Raw genomic sequence first — 18,549 nt, 5'->3', positions numbered from 1 at the left:
GAGATGCCTTCTTACTGCATCGACATCTTGGGGATGAATAGGCCTGGCCCTCTGCTTGAAGGGCGTGTTGTCACTGAGATTGATGTGGTGTTTTACCTTGTCAGTGTGGCCGTAATCTAAATCATGTAGTGCGAATACATCTGGCATGGAGTTCACCAAATCAGTTATTCTTTCCTTCCATTCACTTGATAATAGAGAATCACCAAAGTCAGGGACAATCTTAACTTGTGCTGGACTTGCATCTTTGCACACAGTAGTACTCACGGGGTTTCTTCCCTCAAACACACTTTGGACAGTGTGCACTTCAGCCAACACAACTCTAGGAGGTATTGTTAAATCTACTTGGGTCTCGTTCTTAAGGACTACCGGTATCTGGACATTGCGCTTCACAGGTAGGGAATGCAAACAACTAGCTACTAGCAGTCCACCAGGCAAAGAGGCTTTTTCACTAAAGTCTCTGACAGTGGCCCAGTGATGTTGACACATCCGTTTAGAACCACTGTGCTCTCAGCTGTTACTACTTCAGGCACACCTCCCTTCACTTTTACTTGGCCCAAGACACTCGCACCAGCTTGTTGTCGTCTTGCTTCTAGGACTCTTATAACAGCTTGATACCCATGGTAATATGAATTAACCCAAGGCATATTCACTTGCATGATCAGCATACAGGACGTCCAAAGTGTTTGTGCCAATGAGAATTTGAGGTGAATATGTTAGATCTGGGACTACTAGGGCCAATGTTGAAACTTCAGCTTCAATTCCTAGGAACTCATGAGGAAACTTTAGAGTTAATTCAACATATCCCAGATAGGGAACAGCATGTCCATTTGCTCCTTCAACTTCTAACAGGTGGTTCAACGGTTGCATGGAAATGCTGGGATAAGTGACTTTTGTAGAAAGACAGGGGAATTGTCATTACCTGAGATCCTGTGTCCAACAAGCAGTTCACTTCCTTCTCTTCGACTTTGACTCGTGCAGTGCATTTCATTCCTACCAGTCCAGCTGGTAACTTCAATGAGTTTCTGATGTCAGCTTGCTTGTGAAACACTCGTCGATGCTTAGGGCATTGTCTGGTTTTCTCAGTCCCTGTCAGCCCTGCGACAGAAACTGCTCTTAATTTAAAGACTCCGGGGTGAATCCATGTTGGAGATCCCACTCAGCCTGCCTTTCTCTCAGCTTCCTTTTCTTTTCTGCAACTCTACAAAGATTTGGGGGATTTTCACAGCTGATGGCTAGATGGCTGTCATCTCCACAGCGGAAACAATACCATGGCTGAGGCCGATTGGTTCTCATGTCAGTGGGCTTTGGTTTCCCATTTCCATCTTTGCTTGTTTCCCTGGCACCAGGTTTACTCAGGTTCTCTCCCTGACTAAGGAATCTTTCAGACTGGGTTCTCTGCACCCCAGAAACAGTGATTTGAACTTTAAGCTCTGCTATCTGTTTTTTCCTCCTTTGATGTCAAAATCAGGCTCATTGCTTGGACGGGGGCTCATTCCAGAAAAGGCTCTTAAGCGAAATGGGGCATTGTGTGGAGACAGGGAGTCATTCGTTCTTACAACGTGTTTCATCACCACCCTCTGGATACCTGGAGGGTGTACAGCAGTCATAGGCAATTTCAATGATACAGTCTCAGTAGGCTGGGTTTTTTGGTTCACTATTTTCCTGAGGGTGAGTCAGTATCTCTGCAGCAAACTCTGTTCTCTGTTGAGGTTGTGATTTGCTTGCTGAGTGCTGAGGAGTTTGCAAGGGCGGTGCTCTGTCTCAGGCTCTGTTCTAGGTGACACATCAGCTGAAGTTCTAATTTTACTCATCTTATTCAACTCTCTTTGGAGCACATCCTAAAGGGATTCTCCATTAGAATTTGCTATTGCCTGCAGTTTCTCCAAGTAACTTGTGGTCGCGCTACTAGCAGTAGGAGTGTACCCGCTACTCAGTGTGCGCACTTGGAACACTGTCAGCATCAATGGGACTTATGATGGTTAGGGGTAGCTGAGGCTCAAGATTGGACATAGCAGAATTATGTGAGAACTCTATTACAGCATTACGATGAAACTCTGAGCGTGGGTCATCAATTAATACATTTTGTCGAATAGAGCCGAACTTCTGCAGATGTGTTTCTATAGCTTCGTCCAGTTCAGTTAATGTTATGCCACTAACAATCACTGCATTTTGCACATTGACATTTTCTCGTTCCACAACATCCATTTTTGTTTCACTGTATGTGCTTATTTTAATGATTATTCACCTCAGTAACTGCTGCGCCCTCTCTCCTGGGTGGCTCGCCAAAGTGTAGCATGTAAAATGTGTAAAGTCTGGTGTGTCACACTAGCATAGGGTTCAATATGGTTAGATATGGGCCAGCTGATCAGAAGGTAAGGTGCGGCTACTGGAGAGAGGAGAGCAACACAGCAGGTAGGTGAAAACCAAGAGTTTTGTTTACTGGTTGGAATCTTGCATTCACTTAAATTTTTCTGAATTGCAGTTTGTCTGGAGTATATAAATCTCAATATTGTAATTTCACAACATTCAATGTATGACAATACATATAATCAATTCTCCTTTGTTTTAAATTTAGGAAGTTGGACTCATCAACTCAAACAGATCAACCCAATTGAGAACAATTATACATATACTTTGTATGAAAATGAAATAAAATAAACTTATTGGAAAACTCCACAGAGTCTGTTTGTTTATAACCCAATAAAATAAAATAAAATAAACAATGGTTTCAGGACAAAATATTACAACTCAATAATTCAGATTTACTCCTTCCCTTCAGAATGTAACATTATTTTCAGTCAAGGGGATCAAATAGTTAAGATACACTGGATATGATTCAGTTAATGTCAGTTCACAATCAGATGACTCAAATCAAAACTGGTTGACTCTTTAGAATCGTTCAGTTCAGAATCAAATAACTCCAATCAAAAGACTTGTTGACTCTTTAGAATCGTTCGAAATGTCTCTCCATTCAATGTTCAAGGGAAAAAAAGTGCAAAAACTAAATCTCAGTCCTGTTTGTCCAAAAAGGAAAAGAATTCTCATACCAGTTCAGATGAATTCAAGATCAAGTTCAACAAGAAAATTGTCTCCGTGGGTGGCTCGCCATTTACATACGCTCATATGCGTCTCACGTGTCCAGGAAGGTGATCAGTTTCTCAGAAAAAACACATGAAAGGAAAGAAGAAAAAAAACCCAGCCTTGCAAAACACAAGGCAGAACAATAATTAATCTTCAATTTAAACACTTTCATCAACAAAAATCATGTATACACCTCAACAACATATTAACTCGATATCCTGACACTTATACAGAACAATGTAACTCTTCATTGACTCGTTTGCATTTTCACATGTGATTAGCTTTAGCCCAACATGCAAATTAGCACTAGCTCACACACTATGCATAAGCAGCCTATTTGAACGCTAATATAACATTACTGATTTGCCGTTGAGACTTCAAGTTTTCTTGTAGAGCGTCAAATCAATATATATATATATATATATATATATATATATATGTAACGGAGGCCAGCGAGTAGTGCTGTGCAGGTAAACCTCACTCCCCAATCTCAAGAGACGCACTAGCGACAGACGCTAGTGGCTGTAGCCATTTAGCCTCCTTGTTAGTGCGTCCGCCTCCCATGCCGGAAGACCCGGGTTCGAGGATCGTCAGAGAGGACCCGGGTGAGAGGGGTTACATTGGTGCCGTGACCCGGATGGGAGTGAGGTTTAGGGGGGTGAGTGTAACGGAGGCCAGCGAGTAGTGCTGTGCAGGTAAACCTCACTCCCCGATCTCAAGAGACGCACTAGCGACAGACGCTAGTGGCTGTAGCCATTTAGCCTCCTTGTTAGTGCGTCCGCCTCCCATGCCGGAAGACCCGGGTTCGAGCCCTGCTCAGAGCAAGTGCGAGGAGCGTCAGAGAGGACCCGGGTGAGAGGGGTTACATATATATATAAGATAGAGGTGGGCATAGATTATTTTTTTTTATCTAGATTAATCTCACTGTGATCTTGAATTAATCTAGATTAATCTAGATTAAAATGGCTCATTCGAATTCCGACGAAGGCATTCAGAATATGTGTTACCCAAATAAAATTGACAAACAGTAAGTCTTTGAGAAGGGGTTTATCAAGCTAGGTGGTTCATTAGAAAAGGGGCTCATCTCCTGTTTCCAAAATGCATCACAAAGTTCTTGAAAAAGCTGTAAACTAATTCTACGTTGCACAAGGTGCAAACAACATTACTCCTGTTTCACACCTATTTTTAAGTTTTTTTTTTGAAGTTTGTAGGTGTCAAGGTACAGAAACCAAATAATAGCACTGGATAGTCTTCAATGAAAAAATTTAATATACAATCAAACCTACATTTATTCAGACACCTTCAACAATTCTCACATTATTACAGTTTTGCTATATATATCAAAAATTATATCTGGTTTCTGAATAATTTTTGGTTTGACTGTTAAAACTACAAAGAAATTGAGTCAAGAGCAGTGAGTGATGTTCATTTTCATTTTCTTGGATTAACATTACAGCAGCCAGTAGCTAAATTAGGCGCGGTCACTTTAAGAGACGATGAACGCATCCAATATAATACACATCCCATTTTTTTCCTCAACTGTTTACTTTCACTTTAGAAATAACTGACAGTTTTTTCGAGCATAATTTCCAAGGTGGATATTTTGACATATTTTGTATATATTTGTCGGCACAAGAGCAAAAATAAGCAAATTCGATGTCCAAGTGTTTTGAGACGCCTTTCTCTGTGCGAGCCCTGAACACCAGAACACCGTGGTGTTGAATTTGGGCTCTTTCACATCTCTTTTGTTCATTCAAACTGCGATTTGCATTTGTTCGTTTGGGTGCAGGAGGAACTTTGAGGAGAACTTTGCAGAAGAGAGCTTGGTTCAGTGTCGCTATCCGTGATACGCGTCTCTCTCTCTCGTGCGTACCTAACGGCATGCGCTACTCTGTTCAGCTTTTCCGCATCAAGTTTTTGGATTTAAAACTTTAATGTTTAAATCGACAAGCGGTACGGCTTAACAACACGTGAGAAAGATAAGCTTTCGTGACGATGCGCAGCAGTGGCCCGTCAACTGTCCTGATCATCTTTTTAGGCTGTCCTCAGCGAGTCAGTTATATAAAATATCAAGGTGAAAGTCATTATAGCTTGCTTAGTATAGACCCAGCTCCCAACCCAACTTTGAGAATCGATTAACGGCGATATTTTTTTTGTCCGCCCGATAAGAGTCTCGCGTTAATGCAGCACGTTAACGGCGATAATGGCCCACCACTAATAAAAAAATAACTCACCAAGGCAAGAATTTCACAGAAGAGAATTAAGATAATTTGCGATGCTTTGGTGCTCCGTATGTGTGCATTTGGCCTTTACTAGCGGCCTCACTCTCTTCTCACATCGGTGTCAGCTCTTCAAAGTTCGCTCAGAGATGTAATCTTTTGATTGCATTCAAGTTTTCTCTATCAATAACGATCTTTTACGCGGAGTATCTAGGAATCACTCGGTGCACATGCTGACTCGCTCGCTCTCTCTCGATGTCTCTAAGAGTGGCAGTGTCACCTGTGCCATCTCGGCGCGCTGCTACCATTGGCTCGTTGGAGGGTCAATCAATGCAGCGCGATCAATCATAGGACGAAACACTCTCTTCTGAAGCACTCGCTTTTCTCTCTTATTCTATTTTTTTCATATTTTTAACATATCTTTTAACTCTTGTAGCCTGTATCACTCGGGTTACACTGGAGCTTTACGAGTCCTCTGGAACAATCACAGAGGTTGGGCATAACCTCTGTGAGCTGAGCTTAGTCTTTTTGCCTTGAAGATTATTGGCATACTTCCTTACGGGATTTGGAAGCTTAAGAAAGTTATATTATGCAGTCTTTCCTCTATCATTGCCTGGCACGATTGTACAGATTCCCATAGCACTGTCCATGTCCAGAAAGGTAAAAAAAACATCATCAAAGTAGTCCGTGTGTCATCAGAGGGTCAGTAAGAATTTTTTGAAGCATTGAAAATACATTTTGTTCCAAAAATAGCAAAAACGACTATGACTTCATTCATCATTGTCTTCTCTTCAGTGTCTGTTGTGAGAGAGTTCAAAACACAACAGTTTGTGATATGCGGTTCTCAAACAAATCATTTGATGTAACCGGATCTTCTTGAACCAGTTCAACAAATCGAACTGAATTGTTTTAAATGGTTCGCGTCTCCAATATGCATTAATCCACAAATGACTTAAGCTGTTAACTTTTTTAATGTGGCTGACACTCCCTCTGAGTAAAAACAAACCAGTATCCCGGAGTAATTCATTTACTCAAACAGTACACTAACTGAACTGCTGTGAAGAGAGAACTGAAGATGAACACCGAGCCGAGCCAAATAACTGGTGTCTTTTGTCATGTCTGTATTCCAAATCTAAAAAAGCACTCAGGGCTCCTGTAGTTGTGATTAGGCTATTCTAAAAGTTTGACCTTCAAAATACATTGTCCATATGAAAGACAAAGAGATTCACACCTTTATCTCAACCCCTACAAGCTATACATAACTAATCCAAAAACCCCACCCCCCTCCAGCTGAACTGAACTCAGTCTGTTTTTTGGCTGTGAGGAATGGTGTGTTTTCATGTTACCGGGTTGAAATATGCCTGCACTTACAGCAGTCATACTCTTTTTATTCATTATTTTCTCGCAGCCCATATTATTATTATTACCAGACCAAACTAATAATACATTCTCAATTGATAATTAATCATTATTTTTTGTGAAAATCATTGTTGGAAACCAGGTGCTTCAGATAAGACTGTTCCCATACACACTCTGCAACATTCATCTTGCTTTCACGGAGATACCTCTATTGTGATGAGTGATGAGTTTGTGTTTACTTAATAAAAGAGAAGTTTACGTTACCTGCACTTCTCCTACTCCTCGTCTTTGGCTGTGACAGAACACCAGCACTTTAAAGAAACATGGATACCAGAAAACCTTCTTAACCAGATCCAGTCACTGGATTCATCATGACACTTCAGAATCAGAATCAGAATCAGAAAGAGCTTTATTGCCAAGTATGCTTGCGCATACAAGGAATTTGTTTTAGTGACATAAGCTTCCAGTTTGCAGAGACACCAACACAGAGACAAAAAAAAAACATTGTAGGCAAATAAATAAGTGTATAAACAATTGTGCTCTACATGATAATGGAATAGGATTGAATAATATGCAGGGATGTACTAGGATGGAGGGGTAACAAATAAATATAAGGATATTGCACTTTTTTTGTTGCATACGTGGGGAACATTTAACTGTTCATGAGGTAGATTGCCTGGGGGAAGAAACTGTTTTTGTGACTTACTGTTCTGGTATTTGCGGCTCTGAGGCACCGGCCAGATGGCAAATGTTCAAAAATGGGGTGACTTGGATGTGAGAGATCCAGAGTGATTTTATGAGCCCTTTTCCTCACTCTGGATGTATACAGTTCTTGAAGGGTGGGCAGGGGAGCACCAATAATCCTTTCAGCAGTCCAAACAGTTCTCTGTAGTCTTCTGATGTCTGATTTTGTTGCTGAGCCAAACCAGACAGTTATAGAAGTACACAGTACAGACTCAATGACGGCTGAGTAGAACTGTTTCAGCAGCTCCTGTGGCAGGTTAAATTTCCTCAGCTGGCGAAGGAAGTACAACCCTTGTTGGGCCTTTTTCACAATGGAGTCAAAGTGATTGTCCCACTTCAGGTCCTGAGAGATGGTGGTTCCCAGGAATCTGAATGACTCCACTGCAGTCACAGTGCTGTTCATGATGGTGAGTGGGGAAAGTGCAGGGGGGTTTCTCCTAAAGTCCACGATCATCTCCACTGTTTTGAGCGTGTTCAGCTCCAGGTTGTTAAGACTGCACCAGACAGCCAGCTGTTCAACCTCTTGTCTGTAAGCAGACTCATCACCGTCCTGGATGAGGCCGATGACTGTAGTGTCATCTGCAAACTTCAGGAGCTTGACAGAGAGGTCTTTAGAGGTGCAGTCGTTGGTGTACAGGGAGAAGAGCAGAGGGGAGAGAACACATCCCTGAGGGGCCCCAGTGTTGGTGGTGCAGCTGTTTGACATGAATTTCCCCAGTCTCACTAACTGTTGCCTATCTGTCAGAAAGCTGGTGATCCACTGACAGATAGAGCTAGGAACAGAGAGCTGGGTCAGTTTGGTCTGGAGGGTTGTTGGGATGATGGTGTTGAAAGCCGAACTAAAGTCCACAAACAGGATCCTCACATAAGTCCCTGTTTTGTCCAGATGTTCCAGGATGAAGTGCAATCCCATGCTGATTGCATCATCCACGGACCTGTTTGCTCGGTAAGCAAACTGCAGGGGGTCCAGTAAGGGTCCAGTGATGTCCTTCAGATAACCCAGAACCAGTTTTTCAAACGACTTCATGACGACAGACGTTAGAGCCACAGGCCTGTAGTCGTTAAGTCCTGTTATCTTGGGTTTCTTTGGATAGGGGATTATGGTGGAGCGTTTGAAGCAGGAAGGCACCTCACACAACTCCAGGGATCTGTTGAAGATCTGTGAAAAGATGGGGTTCACCTGGTCAGCACAGATTTTCAGACAGGCTGGTGTAACGCCATCTGGGCCTGGTGCTTTTCTTCTTTTGTTCTTCTTGAAGACCTGGCGCACATCATCTTCAAAGATTTGAAGAGCAGGAGGTGTGGAGAGGGGGATTGCAGGAGGTGTTAATGGTTGTGTAGGGAGATGGTTAGAATGGGTGTTGGGGGTTTCAAATCTACAATATAATTCATTCAGGTCATTAGCAAGTCACATGGCACTCTAACAATCAATCACTTCACCTGCCTCCGCCTGTCCCATGGCCCAAACAGCAGTTTATTTGGGTGAGGAATATAACAGCTTTATATTGCAATGTCAATTGTATTTTAAGATGCTTCCCCATCAGTTCTCTGGAGACTGTGTGAAGATATCCTACACCATCTGTCTGCTGTCTGGAAGAGCTCATCAATGGTCCAAATCTCTCTGGAGCTAAAAAGTCCAGTAATTCAACCACTTGACTCTTTCATAACCCATTTTAAAGATGTGTTTGGAACTAGTGCCTCTTCTCTCTCTGTGCATGAGCACAGTAAGAGCACTGGGAAAGCTGAACTTACTATCCATGAATACACCTGGCTGGAACGAAATTGCACTCTCAGTTTACTGAATCAGAATGAACCCTAAACTTTGTCAACAGATGTCAATTTATGAGGACTCTGTGGGACTGGAAAGTTTCATGCTTAAGGTCCAACACGTCTTACAACATTTATTTGCGGTCTCCATCGATGAAAGGGCTTCTGACATCTCACCAGCAAACAATTCTCCAGCACCAGAAGTCATACAAACAGATCAGTACCATCTATTCACCACTGAACACAAACGTCACATACAACAGAATTTATGCCTGTATTGTGGCTGAAATGATAATTTCCTCCAAACCTGGCCAGTCCGTCCTTCACATCCAGCGGTGAGTATTATCCTTATCAACTCATATCATGATGCTGTGTTAATCTATGCCAATCAGTCTTTCCAAGTAAAAATCCTCTTTGACTCTCTGTTCTCTCGGTTCTCTGGGAAATTCAATCACTTCACACCTACTATCTAACTTCAAGGTCTCATGTCAAAGAAATCCCACACGCTATCAGATCACAATGATTCAAGGAAAACGTCTGGACAAGGACAGATAGAGGGAGAACTCCAGAATTAACCCTTTGCATTGGCTAATTGCACGAGGAAACACTCTTGTTGCTGGTGCTGGAGGAATCTGCCATCTGCGTTGTCCTGGAACACTCTTGGATGGCTAAAGACCAACCAAACAGACCTCCTGCCTGGCAGCAAACTACAGAAGAGAAAAGAGTACTCATAATTGATCCTGGAGCACAAGGCCATGGATGAATACATCCAGAATGCACTTCAACAGGGGTTCGTTCGACCATCTGCCTTTTTTTTTTTTTTGCAGAATGCTTATAACAAAGAAATATGTTACATACAGCTGTTCCATGAAAACGATATAGTTCACTTCATAAACTGCTGAAAACCAGAGTAGAACATATTAATAGAGACAATGTAGCACATAGGACACCTCAACCCAAAAGAAACCGAGCAAGAATTGAAAAGCTGCAGTCAAAAAATGTGATGTATAGTTGACAGTTACAGATGCGTAAACTGGCAACTTACTTCCATGCCAGAAGGAGAGACCACAGAATATCTGGAAATTGAGAGAAAGGTTATATTTGATTTTTTTCCATCTGGAGGAAAAAGGTCTTATGAATTGCCTATAGTGGACAACCTAATGCAAGAGACTTTTATCAGTGTCAAAAACAGACATTAAAATGGAATTCAGAGGTCAAGGCTTTTTTTTTTTTTTTTGTAAAGAAACTGAAGCCACACCACTAACTAATACCAAGATATATCAGACCTCCTACTGGGAATTAAGTAATTCAAAGAAGAAAAAAAACTTAAGTAAATGCAAGTAATTATGAAATTACAGCACCAGTAAAATGACCCCTTAAAATAATAAACGTTTTCCTGGTTTCACAGAAATGGCTTAAAGTAAGATATTTATGTAGCTTTTATAAATGTGCCTTAGAAAACACCCTTACTGGTGTGAGACAACAATGGCACTGACATATTTCATGAAGTCAGTTCAGGTTGCTTTCAGTTAAGACTAGTATTTTAGTATGGTACCAAACCTTCTCTATGAAACAGGGCAATACAGTTTATATACATACATATATATATATATATATATATATATATATATATATATATATATATATATATATATATATATATATATATATATATATATATATATATATTAGCGCTGTCAAATGATTAAAAGTTTTAGTCAAATTAATCAGAATTTTCAGTGGATTAATCAGGATTAATCAATATTTGCAATTACACCTGAATCCTAACCATTTTTTTTTTCTGAAATGCATACCAAAAGATAAATAACAGGACACAGATACATAATTTTCATGTATTGATTCATCAATGTGGTTCTTTTTTTCTGAATTTCAAAAGTTTAACATTTACTTAGATCAAATTTACCTAAGCACTATATCAAACCATGCCATTTAACTACAGATAGTGTAAGAGTTTTAGGTGAACCAGTGGTTAAATATAGCCACATATCTATGAAATTATGCATAGCGAAACTCGAAAGAATGAACTCAGAAACACAAACATGCGCCACCATCAAATAAGCAGCACTCTGGGCACTCTTGTTTTTGGAAGGTGTTCATTTGCTCTGCCACAATACTTTAGGATCGATATTTTCACGTTCTGAAGGCTTCAAGTGCCAGAAAACCAAGTAAAAATGCATATGCATTGCATGTATGCGTTCTGCGCATGCGCAGTGTGAAACACAGGACGCTATAACAGGAAGAAGCTCCAGCGTATCAACTACCAAAGTCGTCTCTGTTTATCGAGCTTGGCATGAATGTATTTGAGAGTAACTGGGTTAAAACCTTAAGCTTCTTCTGTGTTTTCGTCGCGGCGCTCGCCGCTGTTTTTTACTATCTTGAGAATTCAGAGATCGGCGAGACTTTCCTGACCTGAATAATTTGTCATACTGCGCATGCGTGAAATGATTTCAAAAATTTGACGTAATTAACAACAAACAACTAATTAATGTCGTTAATGCACTATTTTTGACAGCCCTAATATATATATATATATATATATATATATATATATATATATATATATATATATATATATATATATGTGTGTGTGTGTGTGTGTGTGTGTGTGTGTGTGTGTGGAATTTACATACAAAATATAAACCTGAATAAATTCACAGTATGAATTCAAAGTTTAATTCTCAAAAGTTTTGTGATTCAGTACTTGAGGTTCATTCATAAATTTGTGAATGTGGCTGAATTCAGTTAACAACAATAAAATTGTTCGTCACTCAGTCTTGCCCATTAGATCCTTCAAAAAGAGAACCGTGAAAGCACTGTTTGTGCTACTAATTCACTTTACTACTGTCCAGTTTGGCAACAGCTATGTCAATGTCACTCAGTATCACTTGTTGAAGACTCCTTGCAGCTCGGCATTCCTCACTCTCTCAGTGAACATGAGTTTGGACGAAATCCAGGAATCCAGAGACTCCATTCCATGAAGCATCGATCTCCAAACAGTGTCACCTCCGAGCTTGCAGCACACACTTGACACAGCAACGATGAAACAGAATCAGAAGTAAAAAACATAAAAACCCAGATCTTGAATGACAAAGGTCATAAAACCATCATTAATATCATACGTTTAACAAAGTAACAAAATGACAATCTCATTTTTCAAATGAACAGATAAGCATAAATGTATCACATGAGGTCTTGCAATTACAGCATCCTTTTTCACATTTCACCTACGATGTGAACCCTTTCATGCAGATTAACAGATGAAATAACATTGTTAACTCAACAAGAGCACAGATGAGATTGGATGAGATCGGACACGAGTCTCTCCCAGCACATCAAGTGTTGTCCCTCGCCACACTCTGCTGGGATGGGTCCTGTGATCGTGCAGGTCTCTACTTGGAAGATGCTTGTTATTATGTTCTTGAGTCTCTGGAGTTTTTCTATAACAAACTATAAAATATTTGTCTTGGCAATGACAAATAGCCTGTTTTATATTTAATTTGATTACATTAAAGGGGGGGTGAAATGCTCATTTTCACTCAATCTCCTATTAATCTTGAGTACCTATAGAGTAGTACTGCGTCCTTCATATCTCCAAAAAGTCTTTAGTTTTATTATATTTATAAGAGAAAGATAGTCTGTACCGTTTTTTTTTTGGGAAAAACACGAGCGGTACTTGAGAGCGTCTGGAAGCTTGACATTACTGTGAGGAAAAAAAACATTATCCAAAACAAACCATGGCCAACAGTCAGATTCAGCCGTATATTTATGATCCAGAATCATATCCCGAGGCTGAAACTGAACGAGAGCAGCAGCAGCAACGACTAAAGCAGGACATTTCTATGTGGTATGCATTGAAACTGTATATATTTGCTTAGCAGTTTTGGAAAATGACTAAGTTCCACGTTATGTCATCTTTTTTTTCCCTTTAAAGGTGTACATGTGGGAAGTGCAGTTTGATGCCAACGTCGCATGTTGTTTACTTGATGTGCTTACGCACCAATGTCACCGGGCCCACTCATCGTTTTAATCATACACTAGATTTAATTATATCGCATGGAATCGATCTTACTGCTATAGATATTGTACCTCAAAGTGATGATATTACAGACCATTTCCTTGTATCGTGCATGCTGCGTCTCACTGATATTAACTATATGTCGCAGCGTTACCGTCTGGGCAGAACTATTGTTCCAGCCACCAAAGAAAGATTCGCAAATAACCTGCCTGATCTATCTCAACTGCTAATTGTACCCAAAAATACACACGAATTAGACGAAATTACTGACAACATGGGTACTATTTTCTCTAATACATTAGAAGCTGTTGCCCCAATCAAATTGAAAAAAGTTAAAGAAAAACGTACTGTACCATGGTATAACAGTAATACTCACTCTCTCAAGAAATTAACTCGTAGTCTTGAACGCAAATGGAGAAAAACTAACTTAGAAGTTTTTAGAATTGCATGGAAAAACAGTATGTCCAGCTATAGACAGGCTCTAAAAACTGCTAGGGCAGAGCATATACACAAACTCATTGAAAATAACCAAAACAATCCAAGGTTTTTATTTAGCACAGTGGCTAAGTTAACAAATTACCAGATGCCACCTGATTCAAATATTCCACCAACGTTAAATAGTAATGACTTTATGAATTTCTTCACTGATAAAATAGATAACATTAGAAAAACAATAGCGAATGTAGATTCTACAGCGTCTAACACTTCAGTTTCATCCATCGCACCCAAAGATAAACTGCAGTGCTTTACAACCATAGGACAGGAAGAGCTAAATAAACTTATCACTGTATCTAAACCAACAACATGTTTATTAGATCCTGTACCCTCTAAATTACTGAAAGAGCTGTTACCTGTAGCAGAAGAACCGCTTCTCAATATCATAAACTCGTCGTTATCTTTAGGACACGTCCCAAAACCATTCAAGCTGGCGGTTATCAAGCCTCTTATTAAGAAACCAAAACTAGATCCTAGTGTACTGGCAAATTATAGGCCTATTTCAAATCTTCCATTTATGTCTAAAATTTTAGAGAAAGTTGTGTCTGCTCAATTGAGCACCTTCCTGCATAAAAATGATCTGTATGAAGAATTTCAGTCAGGTTTTAGGCCCCACCATAGCAGAGAAACTGCACTTGTTAAAATTACAAATGACCTGCTCCTTGCGTCAGACCAAGGCTGCATCTCATTTCTAGTCTTACTTGATCTTAGTGCTGCGTTCGACACCGTAGATCCTGACATACTCATAGATGGATTACAAAACTATACAGGTATTCAAGGGCAGGCTCTAAGATGGTTTAGATCCTACCTGTCCGATCGCTACCATTTTGTCAGAGGTGGGTAGAGTACCCAAAAACTTTACTCAAGTAAAAGTAAAAGTAATTCTAGAAATATTTACTCAAGTAAAAGTAAAAGTGCTAGTCTTGAATAGTTACTTGAGTAAGAGTAAAAGAGTATCGGATAAAAAATCTACTCAAGTAGTTAGTTACTAGTTACTTTGGGTCATATATACGGAGCCTATTTTTATTTAGATAAATAGATAAAATGTATGTAATGTATGTGTGTGTGTATAAATGTATATATTTCATCAGCCTTTACTCCAATGTATGTAATTTATTATAAAACCCTGTCTGTTTACTTAAGTAACAAATATAGGTGTCATGCCATAACATAATTTTAATACGACTGACTTTATATTAAATGTGAATTTAACATTGAAAGTTAATGTGATATAAATATTGCCACTAATCTCTCATTGTTCAGAAAGAGAGCAAATAACATCTACATGATTAAAGATCATTTTCACTGAATGTCTAGATTTCAATCACTCTCAGAAACTCCCATTAAAATCGCTGAAACTGTTAACACTGTGAAATCAATATCTTAATTATAGATTCGTACACACATCTGCACTTTGTTGTTTCTGACGAGAGAATTCGCCAGAAAGAGGTCTCCATTCAGTGAGCGAGTGAAGGAAGCACCGGTGTGGTGAGAAATCCAGTCCCCCCGCGAAATCGAGTCCGCTTAGGACCAAGGCGGTAGCTGTTTTAAATGCCTGATCAAAAGTTGTTATCGCGATAACTTGTTGCATGGCTAATCGGAGCTGCGGTAGCTTGTTGTTTCAAGCTAAAATAATTTAATAAAAGCAACATACAGAATGTAATTGATCAAAATGTTTTTTTAAATGTCATAAAACTAGCAGCATCTCACACACACACACACACTTTGATTTTTATTTATTTTGACTTACTACCTAATTCATGTAATTTTTTACATTATTTTCAATATTGTAATAAGTATACTTATGTTGTTATATATGGTTTTGCTTACAAGCAGTTCATGTATTGCAATTGCTGATTGTATATTATTTAAGAAGCTATTGTTTTCAAAGAAAATCATACAGCAATTATCACATTATGATGACGAAATTACAATTGTAATTGACTTTAACTCATATAACACAGTACATAAAATAGTACAACAGTTACTTGTACTATTACAAATCAGTAATAGTAAGGCAATAATGGCTGTTTGTGCACTGAAAGTAACTAAAAATGCAGCTAGTTTATAATTGTTAATTATAACTTGCAATTATAATATAATTCCACACATTTTTTTTACATATAAATGTTCAAGCAATATGCACACTATCAATGTAAGACATTTATACATTTTTCAAAATGCATAACATTTTCAAATTATTTTTACAGAAAGACATACTATTGTGTCTATGTGGTCAAAAACACCCTCACTGTTTTAATAGTTGGTGTTAAATGCATTAGTCGTCATACATACAGCAAGCAAGCCAAAGGCAACAGGGGTTAATTAAGAAAAAACTGTAAGATGTCGATACTAGAGTAAAAAAAACCTTTGGAGAAACCAGACTAACCAAAAACACTGGGGACCAGTTCTCCTCTGTATATTCAGTCTGAACATTCAGCTGTAAGGTTAGAGGTTAAATGTGCCATGTACAGGCAGCAACATTGTTTTCTCTGTGGCCCAGGTGAGGCATGCAGTGGGAGTGAAGAGTGCTAAGGTGCAGTCATCCATTCATAAATTCTTGCTGTTTTGCTGAAACTGGAAACAGTTCATTCTATGTGAAGTCCATTGTGGAAGATTGGGGAATCCTCAGTCTCAACGTAACTCGAAAGCGTCTCGGGACAGAGCTTCTGTGGTAAAGAAAAATATAAAAATTGTTTAGGAACTGTAATATAATAACAATTTTTTTCCTCTCTGCCTTTGTAATATACAGTATGCTGGAAGACTTTCTTGACATCATACAGAACGGGTTCAGAATACAACAGAAGCAGGAAACATCAAAAATCACTGTTAACCGTAGAGCATCGGTTTACAATTCTTGCAAAAATCAAGTTATGATTTATGTGTATGTTGTTATAAAAACAATCAAACAGACATAAATGTAATCTGTTAAACTCAGTCTATTTTGCATTCAAACACTGCTTTAAATAAAGAGACAGGTGATTTATTTGAGCAGAGCTTGTTTTCTGCCTCCACTATTTGGAAAGTCTAATACGAAAATACTAATAAATATATATATACAATTTTATATTAAACAAAACAACTGCTGCAATCTCCTTATGATTTATTGTGCCTTAATTTACTATTAATTTCATTCATAATTATTCACTTACTGAACGCTATTATAAAAGTATATACGTTTGTTTATGTTAAATAAAAGATAAACATGAGAAAAGAGTCGTATCTTCCCTTAAAATGCATCTTGAACAATCGGGTCCCACCTAGCGAGGACCCCTAAGATGGCGGCCATCGCGATGCCTGTGCGCAAGTCGCAACGGATGCACTTGTCACGAAGGACACAAGACAGGTAGTAATTCACACTAAAAATCTTCGTGTGATTTGTGCACGAGTATGACAGAACTAGAGGTGTGCTTAAACCCGTCCTGCACACGCATGCATTTGGGTGTGGAGGGGAGGGGCGATTAATGATTTGAGCAGATTTTCTTATTAACTACCAATATTATCCACTGTCCTTGTACAGTAATATGACACTGACAATACACACACAAATAATAGTAGTAACGTTAGTAGTGATAATAATAATTAATCATCTTACGGGTCCTCGCTAGGTGGGACCCGATTGTTCAAGCCTTTTTCTCGCGATCTTTGACGATGAGGTCTGTATTCATTGTTCAGGCGTTTTATCGACTCCATCTGCTATTTTTTCCACATATGAACGTATTTTGCTGGTAGTTAATACGATCTCAAATCTGACAAAGATTTTTAGTGTACATTAGTAACTGTCTCGTGTCCTTCGTTCGGGACAAGTGCCTCCGTTGCATCCTGCGCACAGGCATCGCGACGGCCGCCATCTTAGGGGTCCTCGCTAGGTGGGACCCGGTTGTTCAAGATGCATTTCTATGATTTTAAGTGAAGATACGACTCTTTTCTCATGTTTATCTTTTATTTAACATAAACAAACACATATACTTTCATAATACCGTTCAGTAAGTGAATAATTATGAATGAAATTAATAGTAAATTAAGGCACAATAAATCAAAAGGAGATTTTCATTGCAGCAGTTTGTTTCATAGAAAATAGGATATATATATATATATATATATATATATATATTACAGTTCCTAAACAATTTTTATATTTTTCTTTACCACAGAAGCTCTGTCCCAGACGCTCTCGAGTTACGTTGAGACTGAGGATTCCCCAATCTTCCACAATGGACTTCACATAGGATGAACTGTTTCCGGTTTCAGCAAAACAGCAAGAATTTATGAATGGATGACTGCACCTTAGCACTCTTCACTCCCACTGCATGCCTCACCTGGGCCACAGAGAAAACAATGTTGCTGCCTGTACATGGCACATTTAACCTCTAACCTTACAGCTGAATCAATGCAGTAACACTGTTAACTACCAATGATATTGTACCAAATGTTCAGACTGAATATACAGAGAACTGGTCCCCAGTGTTTTTGGTTAGTCTGGTTTCTCCAAAGGTTTTTTTTACTCCAGTATCGACATCTTACAGTTTTTTCTTAATTAACCCCTGTTGCCTTTGGCTTGCTTGCTGTATGTATGACGACTAATGCATTTAACACCAACTATTAAAACAGTGAGGGTGTTTTTGACAACATAGACACAATAGAATGTCTTTCTGTAAAGATTCTTTGAAAATGTTATGCATTTTGAAAAATGTATAAATGTCTTACATAGTGTGCATATTCCTTGAACATTTATATGTAAAAAAAAAAACAGTAGAATCATTATATTATAATTGCAAATTATAATTATATAGCAATTATTGCTATCTATATAAACTATCTAGCTGTATTTTTAGTTACTTTCAGTGC

The 18,549-nt window shown here is 38.9% G+C and overlaps 1 long non-coding RNA gene across 1 annotated transcript; it reads left to right on the top strand.

The window, feature by feature from the left end:
• The first annotated feature begins 16,776 nt into the window (after positions 1–16,776).
• On the top strand, positions 16,777–18,334 carry LOC113057068 (uncharacterized). Its single transcript, XR_003277774.1, has 2 exons — positions 16,777–17,047; positions 17,856–18,334. It is a non-coding gene; the product is annotated as an uncharacterized LOC113057068 (long non-coding RNA).
• Positions 18,335–18,549: the final 215 nt, after the last annotated feature.

This window comes from Carassius auratus, chromosome 4 (genome assembly GCF_003368295.1).
Source record: "Carassius auratus strain Wakin chromosome 4, ASM336829v1, whole genome shotgun sequence".
Taxonomy (NCBI): Eukaryota; Metazoa; Chordata; class Actinopteri; order Cypriniformes; family Cyprinidae; genus Carassius; species Carassius auratus.
Note: the sequence above shows the minus strand (reverse complement) of the source record. Positions and strands in the feature narration are given on the sequence as shown.